The 26,572-nt window shown below is 40.2% G+C and overlaps 1 protein-coding gene across 1 annotated transcript in view; it reads right to left on the bottom strand.

Moving 5' to 3' along the window:
* The window catches only part of LOC122790887 (collagen alpha-2(I) chain-like), a 239,489-nt gene that overhangs the window by 54,498 nt on the left and 158,419 nt on the right, over nucleotides 1-26,572 (bottom strand). The window lies entirely within an intron of this gene.

Raw genomic sequence — 26,572 nt, 5'->3', positions numbered from 1 at the left:
GCAGCCATAGCATTGTTGCCTCGCAGCAAGAAGTTCTCCCATTCCATTCTCGGCTGGAATGCAGGGAGTGCCTTCTGTGTGGAGTCTGCATGTCCTCCCCGCGGTTGGGTGGGCGTTCGAAAGACGTGTAAATGGCCGTGCCTTCGTTGAAGGTTGAACGTCGAGCTGGCACCTCAGCGTTCTTCAAAATCTACTGCCAATCATTAGCGGACCAGAGTTCCGCTGTAGCGACCCCTAACCAGGAAAAGCCGAAAGACAACAACACAACCAAGTGCATACCTCTCTGCACAAACCTACACATGGACATATACATCACAGCAAAGTTTTTACATTTAGCACAAACTGCTATATAACTTTTATGTAATGTTAACATTCTATTTTATATACTTTATTGAAATGATTTTTGTATTTTATTTATATATATATATATATATATATATATATGCATACAGTTGTCAATTTTAGTATCTGAAAAGCTTGTCTGACAGATGATATCTTCTCATTAGATCATAGCCAAAGAAATGTTAAATTATTTAGGATGTTTTGTTCCCCCACAGGGAGGAAGAAAATGTCACATACTAGTGCATCCTGCAGTGAACAATGGACTAAATGTCAGCCTATAAGCATATACTGTATACTACACCCCAAACACACACAAAACATCCTGACGTTCTTGCCCATATGAGAGAAAAGTCCGAATATGTAGAGAGAGTGTCATATTAACATCGAAACAATGCATATGATGCAGTTGAAGTGGAAATGAGACACCTTTCATAAAAAGGAATGGAACCAAAATCTAAATGCTACTTGGAGATACAAACCAAAGCAGCATGGTTTTAAAGTGGGAGTATCGTGTCAGATGACTCTAATAACTATTTTTAAAATACTTTTAGATTTTTAACTGCAAAGTAAATTACAAACACAAGACAGGTGCACCATTTCACTTCACCAGTGGTCAGTCCATTCATTATTAACAGTGTGAATTATTTTTCGCTTAAGCTCTAAACCAGTGAAGTGTCACACAATTTAAAACTCTTACTGTTATGTGTTCTATTTTCTAAGAATCTGTAAAAGGGCAATACCTCTCCCCATTCTTTATGGATATTACCCATATACCCTTGCAGCATGTAACTTCATACTTCCTTACTCATCATAATTAAAAACTCTTTGTGCATATTGAGTTTGCTCATCAAATGCCCTCATCTGAAGATCTTAGAAGTACGTGTCTTGAGTACTGATGCCAATATATTTATCATCCACATCCACTTTACTGCCAGCCTCCTTTTCCACAATTAATCATACATAAAATTCACAGTCATTGGTACTTTCACAGAAATAAACCTTATGTTTTGGGCCTTCTTCCATTTGCCCATTTAACATCCACATTCTAAGAGTATATGCTATATTTCTGCATCCAGATCTATAAGATATGTTATTTGTACATCACTAACATCCACACATTATCCTGCTTCCTCCTTTCTTTCTCCAATCTGTGTGTTATGGCCAGTTACCTATGCATTATACACATTTTTTTGAACCCAGAGAATATTCTATTTCTTCGGGTATCCTTTCACACTGCATATCCTCTACCAGCTTTCAGGGCTCTCTCTTAAAATCTCCACCTCCTCCCATTTTTTTTGTTTGCAATGTCAGCATAAACTTCTTGTCTGTCTTTCCGAGCTCTGTATATCATCAGGCCTTCTCTTCCTTTCAGTACTTCACACCATTCCACTCTGCCCTCCTTGCACTTACAAACCTCTTCTTGCTTTAGCCCTTTTTCTCTCACTGAACACCTAGTCTTTAGTTGGTTTTTAATGTCATCATTTGATTTATTCCTTCCTACTATAAGACTATTGAATATCGGAGCTCATTAACTCCTCTTTATTTCTATCAACCGATCATCTGTCAGCATTCTGCAGTACTGTTATGTTTTCACATGCTGCTATTTTGTGCCTCTCCCCTGTCTCCCCAGATTTACATGGCTCCTAGTCTTCCCCATCTCACACTGTGTCACCTGGTCAATGCCGACTGATTTTCTTGCACATTACTGTCCGATAATTTGCTTGTAAATTTATAAGCTTTCATTCTCAATCTGCTTCCTTTCTTAAATCACCCATTTCCTAATTCTTCAATTACTAAAAAAAAATCCATTTATTTCAGTGCTACTGCCTTGACCATGAGGTTATACTGATCGAAACCATGTCACTCTATAGGGCAAAGGGAAACCAGACCCAACTCCCACTGTCTAGTCTGCAAGATCTGCCTCTTCCTAAGCATTTTTTTCTATTCTGATCTGGAAAATCAGGACTCTCACATCTCCTAGTCCTACTATGGTGATTATCATCTCATTCTAAATTACTGGTTTCACAATCATCCTGACTGCATTTTCCCTTCAGAACAGCAAATTCACTTCTCCCTTCCCTTTCCATCATAACATACCCTCCTCTTAAATTCCTCCATTTTCTAATCTACACTGACTTTAACCATATCTCCCACCCCTGCTTCTAGTACATTTGGCCCTCTTCTGTGCCAGCCCAATTGCCTTTATCTGCTCCCACTGTTACATATGGCTATACTGCAATACTGACATAATGATTCTGAATGACCCGAACCATTTATTAGAGCTGTATAGCTTCTTTTACCCTTTCTTCTAAGACAAAATGATCATCCATAAACATTCTAAACCATGACATACCTTTCTTATTCTTGCTGAAGTTGCTGTTTAACCCCTTTCACCAGTTTCTCCGTTAATATAAATTGGTCCAAGAGGCAAAGAGCAGCTCTCATCTCTGGCAACTTTTTTATTTGTACAGGCTTTGAATCTCCAACATTTACCATAATTTCCAATTCTGTACCTAGATAAATGTTTTTTACCTATCCTATAAGTTATCCATCCAAAACTACTTCTCTGTGAAATATACAAACTCCCAAATGACAAAGTCAAATGCCTTTTGAGATCAAATTAAACTACTCCCACCCATTTTTCTTGGTCCTTGTTATCTTCATACTAGACAAACTTTATTTATTTGGAGTTTAACTGGGAAAGTCCACTATGCCGAACACAGCCCATTTTCAGTGGAGGCCCAAGGAGAAAAGCTATTCAGTACAAAAAAAACAAACAAAAAAAAAAAACTATAATCAAAGAAAATTATATACATTGCTAGTATACCATTATCTAACATAGTGGATTAGAAAGTTAAAAACACACTTAGCTATTCAGTGGTTACACAAATACTAGCAAACAGATTATAATTTTAGAGATAAGTTATAGCATAGAGGATTTTTAGATAATACACACCATACAAAAAAGGGAGAGATTATATCATTAGAGCTAGGTATTTAAGGAGACTGTATGCAAGTGCAGGTCCACGTGAAAGATCATTAAGTTTGGAGAGAAGTTTTGAAGTGACCAAGGTTTGGGATTGTTCTCATTGCTAATGGAAGAACATTCCAATTCTTTACTAAAGAGAAAAGAAGTTGGCTGGGTGGCAGGTTTGGGTTTGTAAATCCTGAAGAAGTTGCTGATTCTCAGATCCAAGGGCCCTATTTGGGAGGTAGAAGGTGAAGAAAGAAATAAGGGTGACAGTGAGACAATCAGAAGGTTTATAGATAAGTTTCTGAGCAGTTGTAAGTTGTAGATAGTTGAGGTAGTGTGCTAGTGACAGTGAGACAATCAGAAGGTTTATAGATAAGTTTGTGAGCAGTTGTAAGTTGTAGATAGTTGAGGTAGTGTGCTAATTCCAGCCATTTTAGGGAGTGAAGAGCAGTACAACGATGGAAGAAGTTTTTGGAATTTGCTGCAAATTTTGCAATTCTATTATAACATGTCTCAAGCTTAGCTTTTGGAGAGGTTTAGAGGTTGGTAAGTAGAGGGGTGGCATACATTAGGGAAGGGAGTAAGTAAGTGGAGGCAAGAGTTTGTTTGGTGCAGGAGCTAAGGAACTGGTTGTGCCTATAGAGCATGCCAAGTTTCTGATGTGTTTTTGGATGTTTTGCTGCAAGTGAATATCACATTTTAGGTGCTTATCAATGGATACTCAGTTTTGTGTGGCCGACAACCTATATTAACATTTTACTTTGGGAGTAGATACTGAACATGACTTTGTCCAACAGGTTTGATTTTTTTGGAGGTGAAAATCATGATTTTGGATTTATTTGGGTTGAGGGTTAGGTAGTTTTTAAACATCCATGACTCAGAGGTGGAGATGGTTGTCTGGGTTTTGAGTTGGTGTTCAGACAGTTGGCAGCATATTGAATAAGGGTTCCACTGGACATATAGCTGTGGAAATTTTTAATGAAAATATTAAATAGGAGGGGACCAAGTATGGAGCCTTGAGGGACTCAAGTAAGGCAGCTGGTCTCTCCCAGTCCAATAAGAAAGCCAAAACAGCCCCAGCTTTCCCACTTCTCATATTCCTGGTTTCCTGATTATCTTCACAGTTTCTTCCCTTATTTCCCAATACAGCTCTTTGGCACCCTTTACACTCAGCATGCGCTGCTACTACCAGGTCTTACACCACCAATATTTTACCTCTTTCCATGTACTACATGGCTGCAGCAGAAGATTAAAAAAAAAAACTTTAAAAATCACTTGACTGATTATCTTATCCTCCTTTGTGATACTTTCACCTTAAGTTCATTCACCTTTCCCTTTTCATTATTTCTTTGAATGTTTTTGCTATCTTCCTGTGGACATACCCTAATTCCACCAGACATCTTTTTAATACATATTTCCACCTCTAATTTCATCATAACCAAAATCTCTCTCTTCCCTTTCAAACCTAATTCTTCATGGTGTAAACAAATATGGACAGAGACAGATGATGCAGTCTCGGAAAAGGTGGAAACTAGCTGATAGACAAGCACTGTAAAGCAGTAATGCTAACTACTCCAATGATCTACCATGAGCTCTAATACAGTACTCTGACAGGAAGTGTAAGTAATAGTCCAAGAAAAATGCATCTAACATAACCACGTCTTACAAAGTTGAATTCTTTAATACTGATTTGGAATTCAGAAATCTGCTTTACTGGCACTACTAAACATAATATTAATATGAGTTAAACTGTGTAGAGCCACCCAGGACAGGGAGATCATGGCAGAGAGATCACACCAAAGATGGCACAGTGTAAAAAGTAGTACAATAGACACTAATATTTTTGGCAGACAAACGCCATGGACAATATCAACCACAGACATGTCAAAATGACAACAGAAAACAAAACCCTCAAACCTGAAAGTGTACAGCATACAACTTCAGAAGAGCAGAGGACAAGTGTGACTAACGTTAGTGTTTATGATGCAGATTAAAAATAGAATGATGTCCATCACTTGAGTTGCTCAAAAGGAAAGTTATTCTGCAAAGAACTGGACACAGCTGCAACTTGGACTGCAAGAACTATGAATTAAGGCAAACCTGAAGAGATTAAGGATAAGCTAACAAAAAAAAAATGATATATATTGGGAACTAAACTAAAATAGATTGGAATGGGTTATTCCATATGAGATAATAATTAGATTTTTCTATTGTGATCTAGAATATTGCAGAAGAAATGAACAGCTCTCAGAGTTAATAAAAGGGTGTCAAAATCGGTGCTTAGTTATAACCCAAAAACATATCAACCAGAAGACAAGGTAAAGGTAAAATTAAATTTAAGAAAACAGGAAAACCATCTAGACCAGTGAGATACAAGGTCAACAGTATTACAAATTAATATGTGGAGATGATGAAAGATTTAAAGGATATGACATAAAGAAAAATATACAAGAGTTTGTGATACTGCGCAGGAGGTGGCATCAAATGTATTCCAAATAAAATGATTAAGAAGGCAAAATGCTTCGTTGGCAACTTAAGAATTAGCCAAGAAAGAAAGGACAACAAAACGTAATGGAGCTGGGGAAACTGTCAAACAGAATGAAGCTTTTCAGAGAACGGTAAGGAAAGATAAGGAAGCATATTTAAATGAAGAGTGCAAATAAATGGAAGAAAACATCATAACAGGAAATGTAAGAGATCTCTTCAAGATGATTAGTGATATTAAAGGAAATTTGCACATAAAAAGGAGCATGAGAGAAGCCAAAAATGAGAGGAACCTAAAAGAAGCAAAAGTTAAGAAGCGATGGCAGAAATATACTGACAAACTACATAAGAAAGACCCTAACATTACTGATACATATCACTGCATTTTCTCGCATAATAAAGCCAGACATCCTGAAGAGTGATAAATGGCTGTAAAAAGCCCCACAAATAACAAGGTCACATGAAGTGATGGATTTTTAAATGAATTACTTAAAATTCTACACAGTGATACTGTTACAGTACTGCTATGACTGACAGCAAATTTAGAGAACATAAAAATGGTCATTAGATTGAAAAAGGTCAGTTTGTATTCCAAACTCAAGAAAGGGCAGTGACAGAGTGCTCAAATTAACAAACTGCACTTTTTTCACATACTAACGAGGTATGGCTGGAGATCCTACAAGCTAGACTCCAACAATATATGGATAGAAAACTGTCAGATGTAGTCTGGTTTTATAAGGGTACAGGCATCAGGGATCAAACTGCCAACATCTACTGGGTAAAAGAGAAAGCAGTGGAGTTCCAGAAAAAAAGTATTTATTTCGATTTACTGGCTATTCTAAAGTTTTTGACTGTGAACCATTATAAACTAAGGAAAGGACTTACAGAAATAGGAATACTAAGTCACCTTATCTGTCTCTTGAGGAATTTGCATGCAGAACAAAAAATGACAGTCAAAACTGACTATAAAATAACAATAACTTACCAGTTCAAGATTGAGAAAGTAGTACAACAAGGCAGTATACTGCTGCCCTACTTATTCAATTTATATGTTGAGTAGGTGGTTCAAGGTGCTGAGTTAGATAAATTACATGTTGGAATAAAATTTCTGGTTAAATATTAACCTCCGATATATAGAAGATACCACTTTGATGCCCAAAGGTGAAGATGAGTTCAACATCCTGTTGATAGTGAAAGTAGAAAGCACAAACGCTGGCCTATTGATCAATGTAAAAAAAAATAACCCTCTAAAATTGTCTTCCAGCCCTATCAATTCTTTGCATATAGACAGGGTAAATGTGCAGGCTGTGGCATATTTCCTGGGCTCAAAGATCTCTGCAGATTGCAACTGTAGCCATTAAATTAAAAGATGCTTGATTTTTAAAAGAAATCTATGGCAAATCTGGAAAACATATAAAAGAGTAACGATATCATATTACCACTAATATCCAAAAAGACAAAGCAATGGATTTCTTACTAATATTCTATTAATTTCTCAATTTAATTTCTTCATATCTGTTGGGTTTCTAATATATGATGGGAATGGACCCCATTCCTAAGTATGATTTAAAGTTCATGAAATTAGTATTGCTTCAATCTTTGATGATAGCCAAAGGTGTTCTTTGCAGCACCTATGATGTCTGCAGAACTGACTCCTACAATTCATATGAAGTTGCATGTATTGGTAGTATATCTATATATAATCCTAGATTTACTATGAGACCCATTGCTCCTACTACTATTGGAACTGTCTGGGTATCCCTCCACATTGCCCTTATTTCTGCCTGCAGATTGTGGTATTTTAGGACTTTTTCTCTCTCTGTACATAAGACACTGCAATCACTGGGTGTAGCAATTTCAATGATATGCGCTACTTTTGTCTTCTTTTCATGGACTACTATATCTGGTTTTCTCTCATCTATTTTTTGAACTGTTGGTAATGGGTGATCCCATGTGATATAAACTTCATCATTCTTTATAATACTTTGCAGCTCATATTTCCAGTGCTTCTCGGCTACTTCATATTGTAATGTTTGCACGGTCCCCAATGCAACAGTCTGGCCACATTATTATGCCTTTCAGTATACACGCCTTCTGCCATTAGTCTATCACACCCAATAACAAGATGTGCGACTGTTTCCAGTTCTGTTTGAGAGAACCTGCATTTGTCTGTTTCTCCCGCACGTTCAGTGTACTTTGTAAACCACCGTGCACATAGTCCACTATCCTAGGACACCAATATTAACCTTTCATCTTTTGCTTTAAATTCACCTCTCCTTAATCATTCCTGTGTCAGGTTTGACTGACAAGAGGTTGTTCCAGGAGTTTTCTGTACTTGCAACTAAATTTATGCCTTTGCTACATTCCTTGCCTTTTCATGTGATCCTTCTCCTTACATTCCTTATTTTTTTGACACAGTCAATTGCTTCCTGATTTTTGTTGTCTTCAGGTTTGACTTCCATTCCTTCTTGACACTGATATGCTTCTACTGAACTTAGGAGAGAAGTCGTATTGGACTTGTTTTCCTCATATTTTAAAACTTTCACTATGTTTGTATCTGGTGAGGTCAGCAGATATGTATGCAGTCCAGATTGTAGATCGATACATGTAATCAATTTCGAGGAGGCCCACACCTCCTTCAGAATGAGGACTATACATTCTTAGTATACACTGAGATTTATATATAATTTGATAAACATTAGGCATTTTTCTTGTCCAACTGATCTAATACCTTTTGAGGCTACTCAATCACCCCACAACTGTAAGTTAGAGCAAGAAGAGCAAATTGGTTTAAAGCTACGACTTTGTTCCTAGATGGCCAGAATGTTTTCATTAATTTTGATCTTCTAAAACATTCCTTACAGTTTTGTTTGGCTTTGTTCATGTTTCATAGCTGATCCTTTGTCAATTCCCAAATATTTATACTCTCTCCAGCCTAAGTTCCTTTATATCACATTCCTGTCCCATTGGAGCTGTAGCTTTCCTGCTTTAAAGGTTGCTTTTGCACATTTATCAAGACCAAATGGCATTCTTATATCATCTGAGAAAATGCTTTCATCTCCTCATCTGATTAACTATATAGTATTACATTGTCCACAAGAAGAAGATGAGAAGTCTTTACAGTTTGTTATTCTCTGGGAGCCAAATTGTAACCATGACCTAATCTAAGTAGACAGCTTAATAGGTTAAGGGCAAGACAAAAGAACAGTGGTGAAACAGATTCACATTGGAATATTCCACTTTGAATTTTTATCCCGGGGATAATATTAGTCCTTTATCATGAATTAGCAGTAAAGTGGTTTGCCACTATTTTATGGTCACTGTGATGTAATTGACGAATGTAGGGTGTATCTTGCATACTTGTAAGCACTCCTTTATCCATAGATGTGGGATGCTGTCAAATACTTTTATGTAATCTATCCATGCCATACTTAGATTCTTCCCCTTTTTACAATTCCCCATTATGACTGCATCAACAAATGATGCTTTGTTTCAAATGACATTTGTTTGTTACCCTTCTGTTCTATTACCATGATGTTCCATATGACTTTCTTTTGTTTGCCACGATTAACTTTTCTTCTAAATGTCTATAAACTCTGTTGGCAAAACTTGGCATCAATTCCAATATATAGTTTATACATCATCGAAAGGCAAGATATTCGTCTATAGTTTTTAGGATAGCTTGCATGTTCATTCTTAGCAGGGAGTGTCATTTTTCCCTGCTATTAACCAGGATGGCGTCTGTTCAAGATACACATATAAGTAGTTCTTACTCGGGGATAAATCTTTGTGTGAAGATGTTAATACTTTTAGCCAGAAAGATAGATTCTGCATCTGGGTCTAGGGGTTTCCAATTAGGAGCTTTATTTAATTTTTTCAGTTTCTCTGGCCATTACTTAATTCCATTTCATATCCTGTACATCCCATTGATAGTCTCTAAAATGTGTCTGTCTCTTTCTTTGGTGGTGTTTCTATTCATTTTGCTTTGTTGCCCAGGTCTTTATAAAACTTGTTTGTGTCATCAATGAACATAGCAATAACCCATGCCTGGGTGTGGGTAAGGCTGGATTTACCCACGGTTGGCATGGTCAAACAAAGCCAACCGTGGGTAAATCCAGCATTACCCACACCCATAAGTGGGTTATTGCTATTATACAGTGACATTATTTAAAAAAATAATAATTACTTTTCTTAAATAATGGCATTGTATAATGCCTCCTTGCTGCCCTTCAGCAGCTGTCTGGTATTCTGCGGAAGTTCCGATGTACTGCACATGCCTACGCAGTACATCAGAGCTGTGGGCAAAAGCAATGGAGAAAGCAAGATCTCCATTGCTTTTTACTGTTTTACTATGTTAAATGGGTTTAACATAGCAAGACAGCTTTAAAATAAGCAACAGAGATCTCAGTTGCTTATTTTAAAGCTGTCTCGCTATGTTAAACCCATTTAACATAGCGAGACAGGTTTAAAAAAAAAAGCAATGGAGAAAGCAAGATCTCCGTTGCTTTTTACACACTGTGTCGCTATGTTAAAGGAGTTTAACATAGCAAGACAGCTTTAAAAAAATCAACGGAGATCTCCATTGCTTTTTTTAAACCGGTGTCACTATGTTAAACTCCTTTAACATAGCGAGACAGTGTTTTAAAAAAGACTTATACTAATGGAAAAAGTCCGGGCAACTGGACCTTTTTCCATTAGTATAAGTCGATTTACAACGTGCACGCTGACCAATCAGCGTGTACGTTTCGAAATATTAATGAGGGGGTCGTGGTATAATTGCTTATTTTGTACTTTTCCTTTATTTACATATCTTCTACAATTTTCTGCCTGTGCTGATATCTTTAATTTATTATTCACAATAGTGTATGATAGATCCTGGTCTGTTCTGATATTGCATTTGCTTTTATTGCTTCTGTTTTTCTAAATATTTTTGTTTATCCATTCCCTCTTCTATACTCTTCCAACTGTGACACGTCTTGGTTTAATTGCTTTATAGCTTTCTCTATTCAATACTTCCATGATGGCATTTGGTTTCTTCCCTTACTTTCCTTTATTGCCCTCACTTTTTGTGGTAAGACTTTATCTGTTATTAATTTAGCTGCACAGTAACATATCCTATTTACTTCTGTTATATCATATGAATTTTTTTTAATAGTCTTGATTACTGTGCTCATTTGTCTTATCAGACTAGTAGCATTTTGGGTCTTATTGACTTTCTGTAATTGATTTCTTTCATTGACCTTAACTGCAATGAGAGCTGGACTTATAAATCCAGGGAGAGACCAGTTGGCATAATGAACAAGGTCTTTGTCTCCCACGCACAAAGTACAAAGGTTCAATTCTGACCTCTAGCCAATGCCTGTTTGGAGTTTGCATATTCTCCCTATGTCTCAGTGGGATTCCTCCCATCTTCAAAAAACAAGCTGAGTGTTTCCATCTCAAACTTATATAAGAATGGAACTGTGGACAGCAGCACAGACTCTACATGGTACCCTATATGAGGAAGAGTTGTATAGGCATCTGCTGTAGAATGCAGTATTCTCGGGATAGGAGAACATGGACCCCAAATTGCATACTGCAGCAGGGCTAGTCATTTGATGGTGTAAAAATATGGCTCTAGGTGATTCAGTCATGTTGACTAATGTCAAATGGGCATGTGTACCCGCTGTTGATAAATGGGTTGAGGATCTGGCCTACTCCAACCCATGCCAGGGGCCCATGCTAACAATGGGAGGAGTTCTATGTGCTCTTACTGGCCATTGTGTGCCGGCCATAAGGCCCAGCCGCCCTAGATCAATAAGCTACTGGACAGTTGCTGTCCAATTTGAGTTACCTGGGAAAGCTCTGTTGAGTGAAAGCTGGATATAAAATCAATCAAACTGGGAAAAAATTAACTAACAATTGCTTCACTCAATGTATGTTCATTAGAAAAGACAGGAATTGGCTTGGAAATGAATAATAGGATGGTAAGAAGAAGGCTGAGCATCCTATGTATCCAGGAGACAAGATGGAAGGGCAGTGCAGCAAAGCCATTTGGCTTGGGATCCAGAGTCTACTATTCAAGAATAGACCAGACTAGAAATGATGTGGGAATTGTGGTGAGGGACTCCAGGAGACACTGAAGAATGTCGTCAGAATTAGTCACAGACTCATAGCAATCAGACTCCAACCTAATGATAAGGCAATATTCATAATCTCAGACTAAGCCCCACAGCCGGGCTGTGATCATGTGGAAAAAAGTACATTCAGAAAGCAGATGCAGAACATATAAGATAAAGCAGGACAACATGAATTTATGATAATGGATGACCTGAATGCTCATATTGCGACAGAACAGGATATGAGGACTGCCTGGGTCCATATGGGTGGGTCAACAGGAATAAAGTAGAAGCCATTCTAGACTTCTGTCTGGAAAATGGCTTGATGTTGTCAGACTCATGGTTCTGCAAGAGAAAGAGTCACAAGATTACATACAAGAGTGGCCGACATACAACTCAGGTAGACTTCCAGGAAAGAGCACTGAGGTAGAATCAGTGATTGTAAAGTCATCCCCAGTGAAACAGTTGGCCCACAGCATAAACCACTCATTGCCACACTCCGCTGCAAGCAGTGGTTAGGTAAGGCTCTAAAGTCAACAGAGACCAGGCTAGACATGGAAGTTGACTGGAGAGAAAGCACAACAGTTCAAGGAATTACTCAGGGCTCTAACACTTCAAGAAGAAAGGAAAATAGATTTGTGTTGAAGAATGGCAGCACCTCAAAACAGCATGTATGAGGACTACAGAACAGATAGGTAGTTGAGCCAGGTATGGAAATAAGGTACATAAGAAAAGCTGATGGTGGAATGCAGAAATCTAGGAAGTCATCAAAAGGGAGTGCAGGAAAAAGTGGGAGATAGAAAAAGGCAAATCAGGCTTGGAAGGAATACTTTGTCTAAAAAAGAAACTAAGAAATAACTTGCAATAGCAAAGAACAGGGCATCAGAGGCACTCTACCAGCTTCTAGAAAGTGACTAAGCAGATGACACAAAACTATATCAGGTTGCAAGGCAAAGATAATGAAGATTGTCAGATGTCTTTCATAAAGGATGCCAGCAACAATGTGTTCACCAGTCCATAGGACATCAAAGGCAGAAGGAAAGAGCATTTCCAGAGGCTTCTGATCAAAGAAAACCTCACAGAAACTGTACCGCCACAGACACAGCCTACGATAAGAAAAGAGGAGAACCCACCATAGAAAAAGTAAGAAAAGTACTAAAGAAAATGAAATCAGGGAAAGCAGTAGGCTCAGATGAGGCCACGACAGAAGATGATGGGTGAGATAGGGGAGAAATGGCTCCTGATGGTACTCAGAGCAGTATGGAGGGAAAGAGAGAGGGTGATTGATAAATGAATATGCAGAGTAGTAGAAAGTAAGATGAGAGATTAACAGCTCAGATTCAGATCAGGTCACAGCACAACTGACAACGTTTGGAGTGAGACAGTTACTTGAAAAGAGGCTAAAAATTAGGAAAGATTCCAACTGGGTATTCCTACAGCTGGGTGAAGTATATGGCAAGGTCCCAAGAAAGCTGATTTGGACAGTCATCTGGTGGTTGGAAGTCTCAGATTCACTGGCAGAATTAGTGTAATCTATGTACAAGGACCCAAACGACTCAAGTACAAATAGTGTTCAGTCTCAAGGAAGCATTTTCAGTCGGAGTGAGTGTGCATTGGGGTTCAGCTCTGAGCCCCCTGGTGTTCATACTGGTGATGAACTACATTAGCAAACAGGTCAGAGGAGACAGATCAACAAAACTTGGTGTATGCAAATGATGTGGCATTACAGGCAGACTCTGAGCAAGAACTTCAGCAAAGGATAGGGGGTATGGAATGCAAAACTGAAGGAACATGGGATGAAAATGAGTACAGATAAGACAGTTGCTATGGCAGCAAAAGGGGGAAATCAGAAGAAGCTGAGAACTGAGATAGAAGGGAAAATGTGGGACAAGTTAACAGCTTCAGGTATCTAGGAGGGGTGGTTGAAGAGAAGGGAAGTCTGACAGGATGCCAAAGCTGGAATCGGAGAGGTTGCAGCCAACTGGCACAAAGTGTCAGGTGTAGTGTATGACAGAAAAACACCAAAGAAGCGGAAAAGTAAGGTGTACAAATCAGTAGTGCAACCAGTACTACTGCATGGTACAGAAACCTGGGCAGTAAAGCTAGAGCAGTTGAGTATGCTTGAGGTGATGGAGATGAAGTACCCGAGTTGGGTGCCAGGATGCACACTTTGGGACTGATAAAAGTAGACTTAAGAGCAGAAGCAAGTAGCTCTAATTGCAGAAAGGGTCAAAAAGAACAGAGTACAGTGGTTTGGGCACATATGCAAAAAGCAGAGGGCAATATGGTGAAGACTTAGGTCACTCAAGAAGAAGCCAAGAGGAAATGACAGTGTCCAGCAAAGAGGTGGATGGATTGGGTGAGAGAACACTTGTGATGGTCAGGCATGAGTGTCAAAAAAAGGAAGAAGAATGGCGCTGACTCAAGAGATATGGTGGCAGTTGATACATCACCCTGACTCCATGTAGAAAGTGGGAAAAAGAGGGTTGATGAGATGCGAGATGAGTTGAACAGAAAGTAACGCTTTCTGCAAGAAAATCAATGCTTTTGAAGTATGTCACTAATGAAAAGCTTTGAAAATTCCATGGACTGAAATAAGATCAAATCAGTTAATACTCAAGGAAATAAATCCAGACTATTCATTGGAAATCCAATTAGTAAAACTAAAACATTTTGGCCACATAATGCAAAAAAAATATTGAATAGAGAAGACACAGATATTTGAAAGACTAGAAGCAAAAGAAGGGGCAGTAGAACCTAAGGTGGATATACAGCATTACTGAAACAATGAATACAAATTTTCATTAAAGAAGCAATTCTTAATAAACAAGCCTGGTAAGCTACAGTCCCTAAGGTCACTAAGAGTCAGATTTGACTAAATGACTAAACAGTAACAACCTAACTACTAATAAGGAAGTTACATAGGTTCATTTAATGTGGAAGTCTGATTTATAACAGTAATGCAGACACTAGCCTCTTCCTGAGATTACTGCATTGCTTTCTGCCCCCACCACCACTACACCGACTTCAATCATCCCAGCTTGTCAAGAATTTTACAGCCTGAGTTCTGTCACTTCTTCATTTTAATCATATTATGCCTTTTCTTAACTATCTGCACTGGTTGTGTTGTAGATTTTTTTTTTTTTAATTTTGAGTTCCTGTCTCTTCTCTGCTGATATTCAACTGTACTTTTCAAATGTTCCTTTTAATTTATTTTAATAATATAGCCAGTGTTTCTTACAGTCTATCAGAACATCTTCAACAGAGTTTACGCAGTTACGAAGACACTAGGTGGACCTGAACTTGTTAGATTATTTAAGAGTAATTGTGAAAAGTACTGAAAAGTACAAAAAGGTGAAACACCCTGTAATTGCATTTTCACTCTAGAATCTCAACTGCAAACATCAGAATTTTAACAGGACCTCATTCTTCACACAGTCTTTCTTCCTTTTCTATGGGATGACAAAGTACTGGCTTTCTGTATTGAAAATTCACCCAAGCAGTTCTGGAATCTTAAGCCCTGACACTTTTTTCTTCTATATAGAAACTTTGGAATTGTCCACATTTCATTTCACACTGTCACATACGTTCATCTTCTGCTGTAGAAACACTTCCCCAAACAGACATATCACTTCTGTTGAGCATCTCTTCCACTGTCACTCAATCATGAAAGTATATCTTTCTACTTACAGCCTCACTATTCTACTTTGTAATCATATTTATTTATTTATTTATTTATTGCAGTTGGTTTACCAGGATAGTCCATTGGGCCGCAAGGAACCCGTTTTCAATGGAGTCCTGGGGAGAAAAGCTCCAAAATTACATTTTACATACCTACAAACATATATTCACACATACACTCAAAGGTTAACAATAAGGTAAAAAAGCAAAAATGTACAGCTAGATACAGTGTGCAAAAAATGTAATAATATTAATTTGTACAGACATATCCATTTATACATAGTTGTTAGGAAAAACTTAGTCACTAGAAAGTTAGAGGAGATTCAGTGAGATGATGAAGTGGTGGAAGAAGAGAATCATTGAACTTACCTAATAATTTCTATAGAAATTTAGGTATAGTTAGATGTAGCAGAGTATGGAGGGAGATAGAGGAGAACAGTAGGTTATGTAGGGTGGGAACAGGAGCATTCCCACTGAGATGCTAGGTATGTATGCAGAGATTTTTTGAAAGCAGAGTGATCAGAGGTGGTACGTATGAGTGAAGGAAGGGAGTTCCAGATGCGAGCTAGGGTGAAAGATAGAAGTTTTTTTCATTTCTCTTTTTTGGGAACATGCTCTCAAACTTATAACTCCTCCCCTGACACCCTTTTTTATACCTTCTAGTTATCTGCCTCATCTTACTGATGCATGAGAATGTTACTCTATCACATCTTCGTCCAGCCCATTCTATTCCTCATTTTTTATTGGAACACACAGGACTCCTCCTTACCCAACACCAAAGCATCAGAAGGTACATAAATGGGCACCATGTTAAACATCATAAGCTGCAATGCTACATGCCTCCCAACCTAGAATTACAAACTTTCTCTGAGAACTTCTGCTGTTTGCCAAATAAAACCCAGGTCTGCCTTGAACCTCAGTCAATGCAGAGTGATTGCAAGCAAATACAAATTACCTGCTGAATGCCACTGTCTCAGAAGATTCACTGCTCTGCTACTGCATTATTCAGTGAGAAGTGGCTTAGAGAAATCTTCCACAGTCCACATAATGAGCAATTTTGGAGTAAGCAATATCAGAGTATAGTCTCAAAATGTGTCATTTTATATTTATGACAGGAACTCTGCAGTGCAGAAAGATACTCTGTCCTCAGACAACTAACAGTAGCTCAGTTTCTTCTTTATAACCTTAGGATATCTGTCCAACCCTCAGGTAAGAAAGAATTGTGGGTCAGACTATCAAACAGAAGGGTAAATTAGCCTCAATAACACTGTCACAGCAGCCTTCTTTCAATGACTCTCAGCCATAACTTTGTTCCCTGCTTGATATCTTTGCACAAAGTTCAAAAAGAGTTTACTCCATTGGAAGTGATTTTTTTAAAATACAAATTCAGTAAAGGTATGCTCTATACAAAAAGAGAAAGTACTGCTGTTATGAATCTAAATGTGTTGAACTACTTGCCTTTAAGCAGTGTGTTTCATGTTATGCACCAAAGATAGAAAAAAAGGAAATGAGACAGTTCAATGTCCATAGATCAGGTTCTAGCTCTCCCAAGTTAATCAAGCTATTAAGCATGAACAGCATGCAACTTTTCTGAAGCCCCAGGCATCCAGTCAGAGTACATCACCATCTCTATTCCTCCTCTGTCAACCCTTACCAAACCAGTCCCAGTGAATACACTGCACAGGCTGCACTGAAACTATCACTGTCCAGCAACTATCACCCAAGTCTGAAGTCCATCCTTGAAAGGACCAAGTGTGTACAGTCAAAGGACATATGTATGTGTATTCCAGTAAAATTAATATAAGCTTGTAGAATCAGACTGTGGGAGACAGCTAAGTGTCCATGTACAATCACCAGGTAGCTGTACTGGTACATAGTCTGTACTACAGGACAGGGCTCCATAGAACCCCCCCAATACCATCTATACCACTGGTATACACTATGTCCCATAATGATGGGCAATCAGTTTAACAGGCTTTTGTGTAGTCCAAAATATCTGCCAATGCATAGCTTGTCACCCCCCCCCCCCCACACACACACACACACACACTGAAACAGGATAAACTATTCGCTTTGCTTTCATTTTCAGACTCCTCTCTCCTCCTCTTCCTTCACTACAGTATCTTGCAGCTAACTCTCTAAATACTTAACCACATATGTAAACCTCTGCCTAGTCTTCCTGGACTTGTGTAGTGCTCCCTGTAATTCTCCTTTTCCTCCTCTCAGCGTCTCTGTCTCTGGAAAACTACTTACTTTTTGCCACAGACAAAACTTACTGATTGTTTTAGCAACACTATTACTTTGCCAATTCAGTGGTAAGGCCCTACTCCATTCCCCCAAGCTACATTCAAGTTCAGTCCTCTTCCCTACTCAACACCCAATTCACATCCACCCCCTGCTAATCTACACTTAAAATATCTCAACTCTGCCCCTACACTTCTATTGCTGCATCAAAACAATCAGAACATAACCCACTCACAGCTGCCCTACAATTAGAATCTCTGACTCATTTACTTAAAGTGCTGGCACCCAGCTTGTCTTTTTAGAAGTTATATTGCTGCAACTATAACTACTCTTGCCCAGTAACATTTTACAGTGCAAACTAATATTGTCAGTAAAGTCTTTCTTGCATATTACAAAAACGTGTCTCTGACTCAGACCCTACTAGTGTGCCTTCTCAGAATATTAACACTCTTTACCAACTGCCATACCTCACAAATATAATTAATAGCCCTACAAATCCATACTCACTGCACCAACAGCTACCAAGTCTATCAATCACCATAATACTCGCACTGTAACAGCAAACCATCTTAGATTTTTTTCAGTTATAGTGATCATACAAAATCCAATAAAAATAAAGCACAGATAGAGCTGGCTACATACTTTCCTTCATAAAATTTTCACCCAACAAATTCAGTGTAGACATTCACTCAAACCCTGGCCCCACACTAACAGCATGGTAATAAACCATTCTCTTTTCCTCTCCCATCCCAATTCCAGCTTTCTCTTCCTAAATCTCAATCTTAGACATATATGCAATAAAATCCAGGACATTGCTTGTATTGCCACATAATTCCCCAGACAATCACAACTACTGAAACCTAGCTGAAAAAGGCATAAATTACATTGGAATTACCCCACCTGTTTTCAGTATAATTAGGCTTGACATGAAAATTAAGTGGGCAGGTAGAATAGTCATCTGCAAGATTTCCATAAATATAACCTCATATGAACAGGAGATACCACAATTTAATAATGCAGAACTCCTCAGATCACATCTCAAAATCAGCAATAGGAAAATACTTTGTTTAGCAGCCATATATATCCCACCAAGTAAAACCATTACCACTGTGGAAAATATCCTTTACTGAATATCCAACCACATACAAGAAACACAAATACTAGGAGAACTAAATACAGACTGGCAGCTTAATAGCAAAATCCCATCCATACCTCTCAAACTGGAAACATCAAAAGTCTGGACAAAGGCCCATGAAAAGTAGGGACAACTGGCCAAAAATCTGGATGCTGAGTAACATTCAGTTTGCATACATAATTATGCAACCCCAGCCACTCCAATCCAATTGTGGGTTACCAACATTCAAATGCAAATCAAAGAACAGACAAAATATTAAACACAAAATATAACCAGAACAATAGTGTTTTATGTATATTAACATTTGAGCTTGTATCAAACTTTGAACTTATATAAAACAAAATGCAATTTTCTTTTATTAAAATAAAATGAACTGCCCACATCATTAATGCAGTGCGACAAGTGGTCTCTGAGCAGTGAATCAGATGGCAGAAACACTTTAGCAATGTAGTAACAACAAGGCCCCAATATAAAACAAAACATAATTTTAACCAAACAATACAAATGAACCTAGCACTTAAAAACTGTAAATTCACTAAGACACCACAACCAAGTCAAATACTTTCTTTCATTAATGCCAGGGAATACAGACCTAGATGTTGGTGTTCTTCTGAAATAGCAAGTTAGGAATTCTTGCTTTTCTATTGAATACCCAAGTTTAAGTGAATAGCCAAAAAAAAAAAAAATTATGTACTTACCATAAGATTCCATGTGAGTTGTTCATCTCGCCATCATTCTTGCACATGGGTTTGGAGCCGATCCATCGGCTCAGTCGGCCGCTTTCACAAGCTCAAAATCTTAGAGTAGCTCAAGGCCAAGTCCCTATCCCATGATGCTCTGTCCTACATCAGATCTAGTTTGCTGATCCCAGCATGTAACAGATAAAACACACAACAGATACTCCAACCAGAGTAAGAAGTCTCATAACAAGACCCACAAGTCTTACTCGCTCATCAAGAACCTGGAGGGGGAAGGCGAGTGGCTATGTAAGAATGAAGACGAGATGAACAACTCACATGTAACATTATGGTAAGTACATAAATTCTTTATGTAAAGTTGTTCAATCTCGCCATTCATTCTTACACATGGGTAGCGTCCCAAGCACCCTAATCCTGAGTGGCTCACGGGAGTATATTCCTGAGGACAGTAGAACCAAAGGAAGCCCTGTCCACTTTGTAATGAGTGATAAAGGTATGTGGCTTAGACCAAGTGGAAGCTGCGCATATAGTGTCCAAGGGCAATCGAGCCACATAAGCAGGTGGAAACAGCCCTAGTTGAATGCGCTTTCATGCCATGCTCTAATGGTTGGTTCGCTGAGGACTATGTAAATTTAATGCAGTCAGTTAACCATTTGGAAAGGGTAACTTTAGACACTGGTAGCCCTTACTTAGTGTCAACATGAGAAACAGAGTTCAGATTTTCTAAATTCCTTTGTCCTCTTCAGATAGAATCTCAATTGTCTGTGAACATCAAGTTTATGCAAAATATACTCCAACTTGTTAGAATGGTTACTGAAAAAAGTTGGAAGTTCAATAGTTTGATTCAGGTTAGTCTCTGAACACACCTTTGGAAGGAAGAAAGGATTAGTCCTCAGTGACACACTGTTGGGAATGAAACACCAAATATGGGGGGTTGCTAGATGAGGCTTGAAGCTCAGACACACTACTTGCTGAGGTAATGACTACCAAGAAAATTGTTTTCCAAGAACGGAATTTTAAATGGCAGGATGATGCAGGCTCAAATGTAGGGAGAATAATCTGTGATAGCACAAAATTTAGATTCCAGGGAGTAAAAGGTTGTCTAACAGGTGGCCTAAGATGAATGGTACCCTTTAAGAAGGCCTTACATAGTCTGTGACACATTAGGTTAGGACCTTCAGATCCAAAGTGGAAATTCAAAATTGCAGCCAATTGAACTCTTACAGTGGCAGCTGCAGCACCTTCATGAAAAAGCTTAGAGAGAAATTCCAGAATACTAGCAAGTGGGGCAACGTAAGAATCAATATTATTCTGGGAGGCCCAAAAAGCAAATTGCTTCCATTTGCTGGCATACAACTTTCTAATTGAAGCTTTATGCGATGATACAAGAATATGCTGTACCTCTGAGGAAAAGTGATGTGACCTGGCTAGGTTGGTAATCGAAGCAGCCAAGCTGTTAGTCTGAGGGGAATGAAAAGAGAGATGATGGGTCCCTGATTAATGTGTCAGCAGATCTTGAACTGGGACCAGAATCCAAGGTTCCTCCAGTTGATAGTCGAAGGAAGGGAAACCAAATCTGTCAGCCAAAAAGGAGCTATTAAGATTACAGTCCTTCCCAGAGCTTTGGATTTCTGTAAGAATTTCGGAATCAGGGGAGTTGGTGAAAGCCATATAGGAGTCCCGGGGACCAATTGTGTACGAGCGAGTCCCTTGGGCTGCCCCCAGGTGAGGGATTCAGTGCGAAGTAGCTTCTGCATTGGGCATTCATAGGGGATGCAAACAGGTCACAGCAAGGCTGGCCCCATCTATGGAAAATCATCTCCGCAACCTTGTCTTTGACGGACCACTCATGTGGTAACAGAATAGCTCTGCTCAGTTTGTCTGCAATCGCGTTGGATTTCCCCAGGATATGCATTGCTATCAAAGCGCCCAGTGGATACCACCCACTGCCAAATTATCAAAGTCTCTTGACATAAGGGGTAAGACCTAGTTCCCCCTTGCTTGTTGATGCACCAGACCACAGACATGTTGTCTGTCTGGATTGCAATCATCCCCAAAGAAAGAAAATCGTGCAAGTGCTGCAATGCCAAAAGCACTACTCTCAGCTCCAGGACATTGATATGCAACTGTGACTGTTTCTGACCAGGTGCCTTGGGCTGTTCTTCCCTGAAAAAGTCCCCCCCACCATATCAGAGAAACGTCTGTGGTCACCGTGGCTGATGGTGGGGGATAAACCAACAGTTGACCTACTGTTACCTAGTGGCTGGTCAACCACCAACAAAGATCCTCCTTGCAAGAGTCTGTAGTCATTATCAAGAATTACATTAGAAGATGGTAAAACCACTGGGTGAAGAGCAACCACTGAAGTATTCTCATGTGCATATACCCCAGAGGAACTGCTATGAGTGTAGCTGCCATGGTACCTAGTTTCAATACTTGAGAAGCTGGTACTTTTTTCTCTGCAGAATGTCCAATACCTGGTTTCGAAGAGTGGCTATCATGTCCAGTGGCAATTTTACCATGGTGGTGGTGGTGGTGGTTGTGTCTAATTCTGCTCTGATAAAGGAGATACGCTGCGACGGTGACAATGCAGACTTGTCAAAATTTATAGTTTTCCCTAACTAAGAGCACAGATTGAGTGTGTGATCCCTGGACAGTATTAGTTGATGCCTGGACGCAACGGTAAGGAGCCAGTCATCCAGATAAGGAAACACTCGGAATCCTACACACCTCAGGTAAGCTGTAACCACTGCCATACATTTGGTAAACACTCTGAGGGCTGTTGTGAGTCCAAAGGGCAGTGCTCAAAATTGGTAGTGACTGGCTCCCAGCCAGAAACGCAAGTGATCTCTGAATGGTCTGGCCATTTTGATATGGTAGTACACATCCTTAATCTATAGAGCACATCCAATTGCCCATTCCTAGGAATGGAAGGATCGATTGAAGTGCGATCATCTGGAACTTTTCCTTCTTTACGAAGGTGTTGAGTCTGCTGAGGTCCAAGATGGGCCTCCAGTCCCATGTTTTCTTTGGAACTAAAAAGAATCTGGAGTAAGTTCCGGATACTATCTGGTCTGCTGGGACTGGCTGGATGACTCTCTTTTCCTACAGCCTCTGGATTTCTATGGCTGCTTGATCCCTAAGACTGGGTAGAATGTCTGGGATTTTCTTCAAAACAGGTGGGGGTTCTGAGAATGGGATGAAGTAACCTCTGGTAACAATGCTTTGTACCCAAGAATCTTTTGAAATTCCTAGACAGGCATCTGGATACAAAGACAAGCAACCGCCGATTGCCTCCAGAGTAGGACAGTTGGGCCTCCTTTCAGGAGCACTGGTAGGGCTTACCAAAGAACTGATCCCTGTCACCCTGGTTTTGTGAACCCCCTCTGCTGCTGGGGTAGCATCTTCCATTATTTTCCCCCTCCTCTGCCCCTGGAGGGGGGTTCACTACATGTGTTCTGGAAAGCTCCTTGGGATTTCCAGAACTTTTAGTTATGTACTTACCATAACTTTAGATGTTTGGGATCCATCTCGCCTACATTCTGTACTGATGGGTTTGGAGCCGATCCTCAGCTCCGACTCGGCATGCTATACTATAGAACGAAGTCTCTTATTGGCTGAGCTATTCTATATCCCAGGATGCACCACCACCAATTCCCCAGATCTTGTTTGTCTGCACACATACACACACACACATACACTGCTGATATAACATTGCCAGATGTTTCAAGATGAAACGGTTGAACTCGAACCGTCCGGTCTCTTCTGATCTCCAAGGCAAGGGGAAGGAGGGTGGGTATTAGGAATGTAGGCGAGATGGATCCCAAACATCTAAAGTTATGGTAAGTACATAACTAAAAGATGTTATGTGATCCTATCTCGCCTACATTCTGTACTGATGTGACAGCGGCCCTAGCACCTGATTCCTGGGTGGCTCACTGGAAAACACTCCTGAGAACTGTGGAACCGAAGGAAGCTCGCCCCTGGGATGCCACATCCAATTTGTAATGAGAAATAAAGGTGTGAGGAGAGGACCAGGTAACCGCAGCACAAATGTCACTAATGGCAAGTTTGGAATGAAAGGCTTTAGAGGTAGCCATAGCCCTTGTAGAATGAGCTTTCACAGTGGTTGTAAGCTGTCTATTAGAAAGAAAATAAATATGACTGATACAGTCTCTAATCCACTTGGCAATAGTGACCTTCGTGACGGCTTTGCCCAATTTATTGTCTGAAAAGGACACAAACAACTGATCTGTTTTCCGTGTTTGCTGCGTCCTATCTAAGTAGAAATGCAATTGTCTGTGAACATCCAATGAGTGGAAGATATATTCTGCTCTGTCTAAGTAGTTGGGGAAGAAAACTGGAAGTTCCAAAGACTGTTGAAGACAGAAACTAGAACAAACTTTGGGAACAAAAGATGGATTAGGCCTAAGGGATACTCTATCCTTGTGAAAAACCAGGTACGGCGGTTTGACACATAGGGCTTGAAGTTCCAAAACTCTTCTGGCTGATGTAATTGCCACCAAAAAGGCAGTCTTCCAGGAAAGAAATTTCAAGTCAGAAGTTGCTGCCGGTTCGAAGGGGGAAGAGGTCAAAGCACCTAGTACAAAATTAAGATCCCATGGTGGAGCAGGATGAGAAACTGGAGGACATAGCAGCTCAGCACCTTTCATGAAGGCTTTACACAACTTATTGCTCATCAAAGGTGGGTCTATACTTTCATGAAAATTAGAAATAGCTGCTAATTGAACCTTAATGGTGGAGACCGAAGCACCTTGATTGAATAAGGAAGCTAAAAATTTTAAAACTTCAGCCACCAGGGTAGTAATGGGATCTAATCCCTGGAGTTAGGCCCAAATAGCGAATCTCTTCCATTTACTATTATACATCTTCTTAGTAGAATTTTTGTGGGCGGAGGACAAGATATGTATAACTTCTGAATCCAAAACCTGGTTCCTGACTATAGTCGGAAGTGGAGGAGCCAAGCTGTTAACTTCAGTGAGTGAAGGGATGGGTGAAGCTGTCCTGACTGGTGGATCAAGAGGTCTGGAACCTGGTCCAGGAACCATGGACCGTCCAGTGCGTATTTCCAAAGAAATGGCAGCCAGACTTGACGAGGTCAGTATGGGGCGACTAAAATCATCTTGCACTGCAAGTGAATCACTTTCTGGATCACCCTGGGAAGAAGGGGAACTGGTGGAAAGGCGTACAATAAGCCGGTGGACCAAGTTTGGACTAGGACATCTTTGGGAAACCCCCCCGGAACCAGGGTGAGAGAAAAGAACTGTAGACATTTCGTGTTGAGTGGAGTTGCAAAGAGGTCGCAACAAGGAGTTCCCCATCTTCTAAAGTTCTGAGATGCTACTCTATCGTTTAGCGACCACTCGTGCGAGGAGAGAATGGTTCTGCTCAGTCTGTCGGCTATCACATTGGATCTCCCCGGAATGTGAGTTGCTACCAAGAAATGGTTGGTTGCAACAGCCCAATTCCATACTTTCATGGCCTCTCTGCAAAGTAGGTAGGACCTGGTCCCTCCCTGCTTGTTCAGATACCAGACTACTGACATGTTGTCGGACTGAACGGCAATCATACCCTGGGGGAGGTAGCTGTGTAGTGCTTGAAGCGATAGAAGCACCGCCCTCATTTCCAGTATGTTGATATGTAGGGAACTCTCGTCGGGGTGCCACTTGCCTTGGACTGACCTGCCCAGGTAATGTCCCCCCCACCCCATCTGGGAGGCATCCGTAGTCAAAGTGGCCACTGGAGGAGGAGGAACGAAGGGTCGCCCCTGATCCAGGTTGGAGGAGAGAAGCCAACAACGGAGGTCCTGTTTGCACGTCTCCGTGATTATAATGAGGTGACTGAGAGGAAGTTCCTCATACAACCACTAGACCGACAGGAGCCACTGGAAAATCCTCATGTGCAATCTTGCTAAGGGGACCAGGAGAACGGTAGCCGACATGGAACCCAACAGTTGTAGGACCATCCTTGCTGGGGCTCGGCGTTTGAGGAGTAACGCTCAGACTTGAGATTGTAATATTTCTATTCTCTCCGTAGGGAGATAGACCCGCATTTGCTTTGAGTCTATCTCTACCCCAATAAACCGTATGTGCTGAGATGGCAGCAACACTGACTTTGCCCAATTGAAGGTGATTCCAAGGGAGGTGCCTAGAGATATAGCGGCTGCTAGGTTCTGTAATAGTAGATGCCTGGAGGTGGCAGTTAGGAGCCAGTCGTCTAGATACGGAAACACCTGGAATCCTAGACTCCTCAGGTGAGCAGTCACCACCGCCAAACATTTGGTGAACACCCTGGGGGCTGTGGTGAGACCAAAGGGCAGTGAGCAGAACTGGAAATGACTGTCTCCCAGGCTGAAGCGCAAATGTCTCCTGGATGCCTGATCTACCAGAATGTGATAATAGGCGTCCTTGAGATCTATGGAGCACATCTAAACACCTTTCTCCAATAGCGGGAGAATGGATTGTAAGGTGACCATCCGGAACTTGGACTTCTTGACTGATCGATTTAGGTTGCTGAGATCCAAAATGGGCCTCAAGTCCCCGGTCTTTTTTGGCACCAAAAAGAATTTTGAGTAAGTCCCTAATCTGGTCTGGTATACGGGGACCGGTTGGATGACTCCTTTTTGAAGCAGCTTTGAAATTTCGATGGCTGCAATATCCCGTTGACTGGGTGGCAAGTCCGGGATTTTCCTGGATGGCGTGGGGGGGATGCAAAAAGGGGATGATGTAACCTCCGGCGATGATTCGGAGCACCCATCGGTCCCGAGTGATACTCTCCCAGGCCTTTAGGTGCCTCGAAAAATGACCCCCGACTGGCTCCAGAGCTGCGCAGTCAGCCAATCCTTCAGGGATGCTGAAAGATTGAAGAGCCACGAAAGGACTTGTGGTCTCCAGTG

The sequence above is a fragment of the Protopterus annectens genome, chromosome 16.part0 (assembly GCF_019279795.1).
Source record: "Protopterus annectens isolate FY-2018-M chromosome 16.part0, PAN1.0, whole genome shotgun sequence".
Classification (NCBI taxonomy): Eukaryota; Metazoa; Chordata; order Ceratodontiformes; family Protopteridae; genus Protopterus; species Protopterus annectens.
Note: the sequence above shows the minus strand (reverse complement) of the source record. Positions and strands in the feature narration are given on the sequence as shown.